The sequence below is a fragment of the Myotis lucifugus genome, unplaced genomic scaffold (assembly GCF_000147115.1).
Source record: "Myotis lucifugus unplaced genomic scaffold, Myoluc2.0 scaffold_83, whole genome shotgun sequence".
Classification (NCBI taxonomy): Eukaryota; Metazoa; Chordata; class Mammalia; order Chiroptera; family Vespertilionidae; genus Myotis; species Myotis lucifugus.
Genome location: NW_005871131.1, coordinates 654,630 through 664,488, shown reverse-complemented (window position 1 = coordinate 664,488; position 9,859 = coordinate 654,630).

Genomic DNA, 9,859 nt, shown 5'->3' with positions numbered 1-9,859 from the left:
TGTTATGTGTAACGTTTGCTCATTCCTTTTGATCCCTGAGTAGTATTCCATTGTATGGATGCAGCACTCTGTTTATTGTCCTGTTGATGGGTATTGGGTTGTTTCCAGTTTCTGGCTACGAGGAATAAAGCTGCGATGAATATTCTTGTGCCAGTCTGTGTGTGGACATGTATTTATATCTGTTGGGTAAATACCTAAGAGTGGAGAGGCTGGATCACAGGGTAAGCGTGTAACTTTATGAGAAACTGCCAATAGCAGTGTCTGTGAATTCCCGTTGTTCCTCATCCCTGGAGGTCCCTCTGCTCCAGAACGCCGGGTGCCTCCAGGAGCCCACACATTGCACCCCCTGGAGATGGGCCTGGCTGCCGAGGTGCAGGCATCCTCCAGGAGCCCACAGTGCTGCTGTTACACCCTCCTGGACCCAGTAGGGGAGAAGGGAGCTCACCTGGTGAGCACCCACTACCAGCCAGGCCTTACACCCATGCCCTTATTTAATTCTTTGGGTGCTGGAGTCCTGCCAGGAATGGCAGACAGGACATTTGCTATCTGCAGAGAGCCCTGCCCCCACCTCCCAAGGCTGCTGACTCTAGCAGCTGCTCCCTGGCCACCATGCTGGATCTATCACAGGACCCAGCCCAAAGGCTCTGGGAAGGCCTGCAGAGCCTCTCTCCAAGCCCATGCTGCACAGAGAGGAAGAGCAAGGCCTTGGGAGAGAAGGACTCCATCCCACAGTTATAAGCAAGGCCGGGCTACAACTCAGGTTTCTGCTCCCTTGGAGAGAGGCCCTTTCTATGTCCCCCCCTCTCATCAAACTGACCCAGGGGAGGACTTCACTGAGCTGGGAGCGCCTCTGGGTGGACCGTGTCACGTCTCTGTCTGTGAGCCTCAGTCCCTGGTGTAGGCACAGAGCAGGCATCGAGGAGAAGAAAAATGAATGAGTGATTGAGTCTGGCTCTGCTGCTTGGAAAAATGCTAGAAGACGCCTTCTCTAAAACATTCACAAGCGTGTTCACAGCTTGGTCCCAAATCTTAGAGTGGAAAGAACCTCTAGACATCTCTGAATGCTCTGCTTTCAACAGCCCACATGTTACTGGCTGAATTTTAAGGATAAAGTAATAGATATTAGGAAGTTTAGTGGCTGCCTCACTGGACCGAATGCTGGATGAAGACAGTGGAGAATGGAAACTGGAGGTCTTAGGAGCAAGACCCAATAGGAATGAGGATCACACATCTCAGGGATTATAAAGGAAGTAATGAGAAAATTAGGAATCCATTGAGCCAGGGGTGGGCAAACTTTTTGACTCGAGGGCCACAATGGGTTCTTAAACTGGACCGGAGGGCCGGAACAAAAGCATGGATGGAGTGTTTGTGTGAACTAATATAAATTCAAAGTAAACATCATTACATAAAAGGGTACGGTCTCGCCAAAACCGGTTTGGCTCAGTGGATAGAATGTCGGCCTGCAGACTGGGGGTCCCAGGTTCCGTTCCGGTCAAGGGCATGTACCTGGGTTGCGGGCACATCCCCAGTGGGGGATGTGCGGGAGACAGCTGATCGATGTTTCTCTCTCATCGATGTTTCTGACTCTCTATCTCTCTCCCTTCCTCTCTGTAAAAAATCAATAAAATACATTAAAAAAAAAAAAGGTACGGTCTTTTTTTTTTTTTTTTTTTTTAGTTTTATTCATTTCAAACGGGCAGGATCCGGCCCGAGGGCCGTAGTTTGCCCACGGCTGCATTGAGCACACTTCATTTTGCACAAAGCTACTGGGGAAAGCAAGGTCCATTGGCATTGGCCCTGATTTTGTCTGTACTCAGGAGAAATCTCTTGTCTTCCAAATCCATGTCCAGTGCTGACATGTGGGGACCATGTTGGGGGCCTAGAGGGTCACTAGGTGTTCAGCTGGTAAGCCCAGCCTGGTATCTGTGAGGATCCTGTTTATCAGGGAGATTAAGCTGGCCTGCTGCTGCGACAGGCATCAAACAGACCTGTTAAACGTCCTTGTCAATGTTCTACAGACTCACACCAATATCCTAACAGTCATTGCATGTAAGCTGCTCCTTAATGAAAAAGGAAAAATGGCAGCATGGGGAGAGGCAGGGAGTGGGAGGGACATGGGACAGGCAGGGGCTGTGGTCTTCCATCCGGGCACGTAGGCCGGGTGTGGAAAGAGGACTCTGAGCATCAGAGGGATGCAGGCTGTGCTTGCCCAACCCAGCAGGTGGCTGGTGGGAGAAACCGGGAGGGTCCATGGTCATATCTCCTTTGGGCCTGCCCTTCCAACTCCCTTCTAGGGGCCGATGGCCAGCCCTCCAGGAGGGCCACGATGGGCCTGGAGAATGTATTATGCCTGAGCTGGCCCTGTTCCCTACTCTTTCTGGCTCCTGAGCTGCAAGTAGCTAAAGACAGGAGCCCTTGGCCAGCATAGCGAGCCTTGGCGTCCTGGTTCCAGATGCTAGTCCCTCAGCCCTGAGCAACCTCAGCCCCAACCCAACGTAGAACCCCCACCTTGGAGGTTCCAAGACCTCCCCCAGATCTTGGAATTGGCCTCTCTGGGGTGAAGCCTTAGTGAGTGCTTCATTTCAATGTGGTGTCCAGAGCAGGTGGATAGCGGCCCAGAGGGAATTGGAACTAAACGCCCCATTGAAGGCATGCACATTAAATAAAAGTATGTATATTCATATATTTACTATATATGTAATTGTGCATATATGTTTATGTTTATATATATATATATACACACACATACTTTTAATGTGTATGACTATTGATGGGGCACATATGCATTCATGTATATTTAACACATGTTATATTAATTGCATTTTATTATATGCTATATTTTCATTTATACATCACATATTTTATATTACATATACATTTAATATTTCATTTACATATTAAAGATTCCATTTTATTCTATATTTCATACATCATATGTTATATTAATTAATAATTATATATATCGTTAATATATCATGTTTAATATTTAGCATATTATATTATGTATGCTATTACCTAAGGGGAATGAAAACACTTGTCCACAGAAAGACTTGTACATGATGCTCACAGCAGCAGTATTCATAATGGCCCCAAAGTGGAAACAGCAACCCAAATGCCCATCAGCAAGGGGATGGATAAGCAACTGTGATACAATGAAATGTTCTCAGTGAGGAAAAGAAGTGAGCTACTGCTACATGTAACAACATGGAGGCATTTGAGGCAAAAAAGAGAACTTACTATGTAATCCCATTTATATAAAAGTCTATAAAATGCAAACTAACTTGTAGTGACAAAAATGCAGATCAGTGGCTCCCAGGGGTTGATGGCAGAAGGGGGATGGATTGCAAAGGGACATGAAGAAACTTTTGGGCTGATGAAAATATTTGTTCTCTTTAATGTAGTGATGGTTTTAGGAAGTATTTATATGTCAAAACTAATCAAATTGTACAGTTTAAACATATGTACTTTACTGTATTTCAATTATAGTTTAGTAATGTAAAAAAGCATTTTCAATCATATCTCTTTAACAATATCATTAATATTTTAAATTTACTTTAATATCATTTAACAGTCATTTAATATAACATGTTGTGAGGGGCAAAATGATGATTGTCCTTTAATAAAGAAAATAGCCCTAGCTGGCTTGGCTCAGTGGACAGAGCTTAGGCCCATGGGCTGAAGGGCTGTGAATTAGATTCCTGATCAAGGGCACGGACCTCGATCCCAGCTCTGGTCGGGGCACATGTGGGAGATAACTAGTTAATGTGTCTCTCTCACATTGATGTTTCTCTCTGTCTCTCTCCCTCCCTTCTACTCTCTCTAAAAATCATGAAAAAAATGTCCTCAGGTAAAGATTAGCAAAAATGAATAAATAAATAAAATTATTTTAAAATAGTCTATCTCATCTTTACCTCTTCCTTTAAAAATTTCTATATTTTGTGTTTTATAAATGCATGCGATTTTTTACTAGAGTAGTATATATATGTATAAAATAATATGATTTAGACATAAATAGACATACTGCAGGGCATACGCTGAAAACTTCACTGATATGCGTACAACAGTTTGAAAGCCAGTAGAATAGAGAGATACTGAATCTCCGTTCTTTGGGCATTCCGTATCATCAAAATAATACTATTTACCCTGAAATAAAGAAGTGGTTGAACATTAAAGGAAAAAAAAGGGGGAATAATATCAGATACATGTAACAATGTGGATGAATTTAAAAACCAGACACAACAGAGTATTACTCTATAACTAATTTATGATATAACTAATTTAAAAAAACAAACAAAATTAATCTGTGGAGATCAAAGTCAGACCAATGGTTGCCTGCGGGCGAGGAAGCCCCTGGGAGGGGCTGGGCTGATGGACACTTTGTGTCCTGACTGTGGTGGTGGTTCCCCCTGCCGGCACTCAGCAATTCCAAGAGGTGGGGGAGGTCTTGGAACCTCCAAGGTTGGGGTTCTACGTTGGGTTGGGGCTGGTCAAGCAAAGCACCAGATGGGCCGCATTTGACCAAGCTACCAGTTTGTGGCCTCACATCAGTCACTGTAGGCTTTGCTTTTCTCATACAACTTCCAATTGAGATACGATTCACGTACCATAAAATCCACCCTTTTAAAGCGTACAGTCCTGTGTGTTTTAGTATATCACGAAGTTGTGAAACCATCACCATAGGAACCTTTCAGCACCCCGAAGAGAACCCCAGCCCCGTTTCCCCTGCATTGCTGAGTTCCACGTCCTTGGTACCTGTTTGGTGCTAGTGAGCTCTTGTTAGCAGAGAAATGGAAGGTGCAAAAAGATTTAAGAAAACCGCATGGCCCAATAATATAAAATCGAGAACATTGTGCCCGTTAGTTTACTTTTTTCTCCATGAATGGGGAAAAGAGTGCTGTGGAGGCAGAGAGCTCCCTGGGAATGAGTGGGGCATGGCCCTGGGCTGTGGCGCTCAAGGATGAGGATGGGGTGGGCGTGGGAGGGAGGGAGGGACTGTGCCTTTCCCAAGGTGGACGACTGGGGGAAGGAGCCAGCTAAGTGCCTCAGGTTGATCTAGAACAGTGGTTCTCAACCTTCCTAATGCCGCGACCCTTTAATACAGTTCCTCACGTTGTGGTGACCCCCAATTTCATTGTTACAAATTGAACATAATTAAAGCATAGTGATTAATCACAAAAACAATATGTAATTATATATGTGTTTTCCGATGGTTTTAGGCGACCCCTGTGAAAGGGTCGTTCGACCCCCCAAAGGGGTCGCGACCCACAGGTTGAGAACCGCTGATCTAGAAGGAAGTGGAGGGGTCTTGGGAGGGAGGCAGAGGCCCCCAGGGGGAGGTGGCTTTGGGACTAGGCCAATTATTTCTCATCATTCTGTTGTGAGAAATTTACCGTTTGCAAAGAGTGTTTATAGACATTATGTCCTTGGACGTTCAGGACCTGGCCAGACAGGTGGCTTCACCTCCATTTTATAGCGATGAGGAAACAGGCTCAGGGAAGGAAAGGGTCCCCTAAAGGTGTCATAAAAAAGCAGTGACTAAATCTGGACCTGACCCTACGCTGTCTGCCTCTGTGCTCACTGCTTTTTTCCTGACCACATGGCATAGGCGAGAGGATGCCCGCGGGGAGACTTGCAGGAGCCAAGACGTGGAGGGAGCAGGGCCGGGGTTGGGGAGACACGCGGCAGTGGCCTGTGCCACCAGGGCGGCACCGTGGACTGGCCGCGGTGGAGACTGGCACTGGGTGGGCAGTGGCTCTTGGGTGGGGATCACTGGGATAATGAGTCTGAGGAGTTACTGTGTGACTCGCCTCACCTGGGCTGATTGAAGGGAGCTGGGACACTCACCTCAGTGGCAAGGAGGGACACTGATTGATGACAGGGCCTGGAGTCTGCAGAACTTAAGTTCTTCTTGGTTTGAAAACAGCCCATGTCCTGGCCGAGGGCTCTATGGGCCCCCAGGGTCCAGGGCTGGCCCTCACGTTCTCATTCAGAGCAAGGCTCTGAGTCAACTCGCACCGTCAGAGAGCAGGCCTGATTGGAAGTAGCAGGCAAGGCTTCAGGGAAGAGGGGGTTCATAGGGGATGGTCCAACACTGCCCCGCCCTGGTCAGTGAGGAGAAGGGGTCTAACCCCCACCCCACAGAGACCGTAGGAAGTGGAGACAGAGATGGGAATGGCCAGGGTGACTCATGGGTATGCCAACCTGTGGTCCTGGATGCTGCCAGCTGACCTGTCAGGGAAAGGGCCAGCCTCAGGTAAGTGAGTCAGGCGCTGTGGGGTCAGACAAGGTGACACAGCCTAGACAAATCATAAACACAGTTGTGAAGGACACAACCGCGGGAGGGAGGTGCCGTGGGCAGGGGAGTATCTCTGAGACCACCTTGTTACAGATACTGGAACAGTGAGAAGGAGCCCACTGCATGCAGGTGGGATGGAGAGTGTGCCAGGCAGTGGGAACAGTGTGTGCAAGGGCCCTGAGGTGGGAAGGACCTTCGTATACTTATGGGATGGAACAGGACAGGTCCGGCTGAACCAGTCAGCAAGGCAGGTGAGCGGTAACAGGTGAGTTTGGAGGGTGGGCAGAGCGTGTCTCACAGGCCAGAGTAAGTCTCCTGGACGTGCTCACAATGCGACAGGAAGCCATGGCAGGCTTTCAAGCAGGGGTGGGCCATGACCAGCAGTCCGCTGTCTCCATGCTCCTGTGGGGGCTGCCTCTGCTCTGAACTCCCACTTGAATTTCCAAGTCGCATGGTGGTGGAGGAGCTGGCACGCCTGGGCTGTGGTCCAGCTCTGTCTCTCACTCAGGTGACCTGGAAGCACCCCGTTTGCTCTTTGTCCACAGGGAAAGCCGTAACTCAACCTGAGGGATGTTGCATGGGCTAGAGGAGAGTTCGTGCAGGAGTACACACTCCTACACCTCGCCCGGCACAAGGCAGACTCTCAAAGGGTGCTTTTCAACTGTTCCCCGTGGTCCTCTGCTCTTCCTCTTCCTGAAGGGTCACAGAGGCGAGGAGGAGTCAACAAGAGAACTGGCTTCCGTCTGAATTTAAAAATATTTTAAGCCCTGGCTGGGTGGCTCAGGTGGTTGGAGTGTCGTCCCGGCTTGCTGGTTCCATTCTCAGTCAGGGTACATACCTAGGTTTCAAGTTCTCACATCGATGTTTCTCTCTCTTTCTCTCCTTTCTTCTCTCTCTAAAAATCAATAAAAACATATCCTTGGCTGAGGATTAAAATAAAGAAATAAAAATATAATATTTGAATTGAAAGATAGCACATGTCCTGGTTGGGAAAATGAAATATTATAGAATACATGATCTGTTTAAGTTAATTTAGAAATTTAAAAAAATATATATATTTTATTGATTTTTTTTTTTTTACAGAGAGAAAGGGAGAGGGATAGAGAGTCAGAAACATCGATGAGAGAGAAATATCGATCAGCTGCCTCCTGCACACCCCCTACTGGAGATGTGCCTGCAACCAAGGTACATGCCCTTGACCGGAATCGAACCTGGGACCCTTCAGTTCGCAGGCTGATGCTCTATCCACTGAGCCAAACTGGTCAGGGCTTAATTTAGAAATTTAATGCAACTCCATGTTCACTTTTGGGGGAACTAAAAATATCAGTAACAATAGCTGGTAATTACTCTGTGCTCGGGATTGAGCTTGTGCGGCAGTTGTCATCCTTACTCCCATTTCTGTAGACTCAGACCCGAAGGCCTACAGACGGGGTAAGCAACTTGCTAAGGTCACAGGGCTGGTAAGTGTTGAACATGGAGGCCCCATCTCCAAAGCCATCACTCTTAACCTCTGCATGTATATAGACACACAAACCAGTGTGAACATCAAGTTTACACTAAATAAGTCTCCATGAGGGGGAATCGGGACATGTTTGATTCTCCTTTAAAGAACCAATATTTAGATCCATATGGTATGGGCTCAAACTGAGGTTTATGAAAGGAAATGGAGACTTCATAAATAGAGCAAGCAACATCAAAAGCCCCGCATAAAAGTAGATTTTACTAAATGAAGGATAAGGGAAGAATTACTTAATAAATGAGGACTGCATAAGCAATAAAAACCGGTGATGCTGGGGGTGAGTTAAACCCATATTTTACTCCACACAGTAAACTTGGGGTGGATAATCATCAAAGAATTAAATATGAAGTGAAATTTTAGAAAACTAGCAGAAAATAAACTGTCAGATGGGTGGAAGAAAGCTCACTTTGTCAGCATTGAATCAGTAAAAAAAATTACAAAGGACTAGAATGACAGATTGAACATTAAAATAATACAACAATGAACAACGGCTGGGAAATACTTGCATCATCGATGATGCAGGAATAATAGCTATACTATAAAAAAATACTTAGTCACAGTTAGAAGAGGTTTGAGTCCCCAACAGATGAATGAATATGAACAGATGATTCACAGAAAGGGGAATATAGATAGTAAACGAATGAAAAACATTCATTTTTAAAGTCATATAAGAAATGCTCAAGTATTCTATTTTAAAGAACCAATATTTAAATCCACAAATTATAAGGAAAAATGAGATGGTACTCAATGTTTAGAAATAGATATCAAGGTCCTTACACTTGTTCCTGGGAGGTGGCAGAATGAGTGGGGGCAGTTCTTTGGGAAAGACCTTTGGCACTGAGGAGCAAGACCACTCGGCCCTATCTTAGCCTTCACTTGGATATTTGGCTGCCAGGAACTTGTCCCAAGTGCAGAACTAAAGCATCTATTAGCAAACAATTGTGAAGAACCCAAATATACCTTATTAGGAGACTGAGTGAATGGACGAGGATACCTGCACACTTTAAAAATGAATCAAAAGAAAAACGCGAGAGTAGCGAAGAATAGAGAATGTGTAGTTGCAACAAATGTAAACGCCTACTGGGATGGGATGTTTTGTAAGTGAAAGTTGCATTCTGTAGTAGTATTATGGATACTTTATTCTTTTTACATTTTCTTTCTCTCTGGTTGTCATGTTTTCTTTTCAGTGGAGGTAAAATAAAATAAAATATCTGGACTTTGAGCAAGTTTGTCAAGTGGGGTAATATTTCCCAGCGCAGAGGAGAGGTCAGTGGGAAGTGGCCTGAGCCCGCGCCTGGCACCCAAGACCTCTTTTATGCGGTGGGCGCCTCCTCCTTCCTGAAAGGCAAAAGCCACCAGCACCCTTTCGGAGACTTCTCTTCCCTCCACCCAGGGCTCAGAAGTCCGGACATTCCTGGATCCGGCGGCGCTGGTGCTCCCTTCTGGAGGGAACTTTCCAGAGCAGGTGGGGATGGGGATGTCCGACCGGCACCTGCTCTCGCTGGGTAAGGGGCAAGCTCGGGGAACAACCACCCGTGGGCACCTCCGGTTTCGGGGCCGGTATGCAGCCACTTTGGAGCTTCTGTCCCGACCCGGGTCCTCGGCTCTCCTGCCCGAATTCGGCAGCCGTCTCGTGCCCCCTCGCTGAGGCCCCGAACGGCCGGAAAACTCGGATTTGCAGGGCCCCTCCTGCGGAAGCCCGGAGACGGCGGGCGCGCCAAGGACCCGGGTGCGCCCAGGGCCCGAGTCTGACTTAGCAGACGGGGGCACTTGAGTGCCCTTTCAGGTCTCGAAGGACGCGCCCGAACGCAGACGGGGGCCGAGCGGGCGGACGCAGCCCTCTCCAGCGGCGACACGCGCTCATCTGGGATCGGCCGCCGCTCCGTCCGTTCCCTTGCTAATGCCATCTTGCCGGAGGCGGTCACGTGCGGACGACAGCGGTGAGCTTCGTCCCGGACCAAACGCCACGACTGACTCGGGGACGTCAGTGGATTTTCGGGGCTCCATCCACAATCCAGGTGAGGCGCGGGGGACCCTTCCCTCGG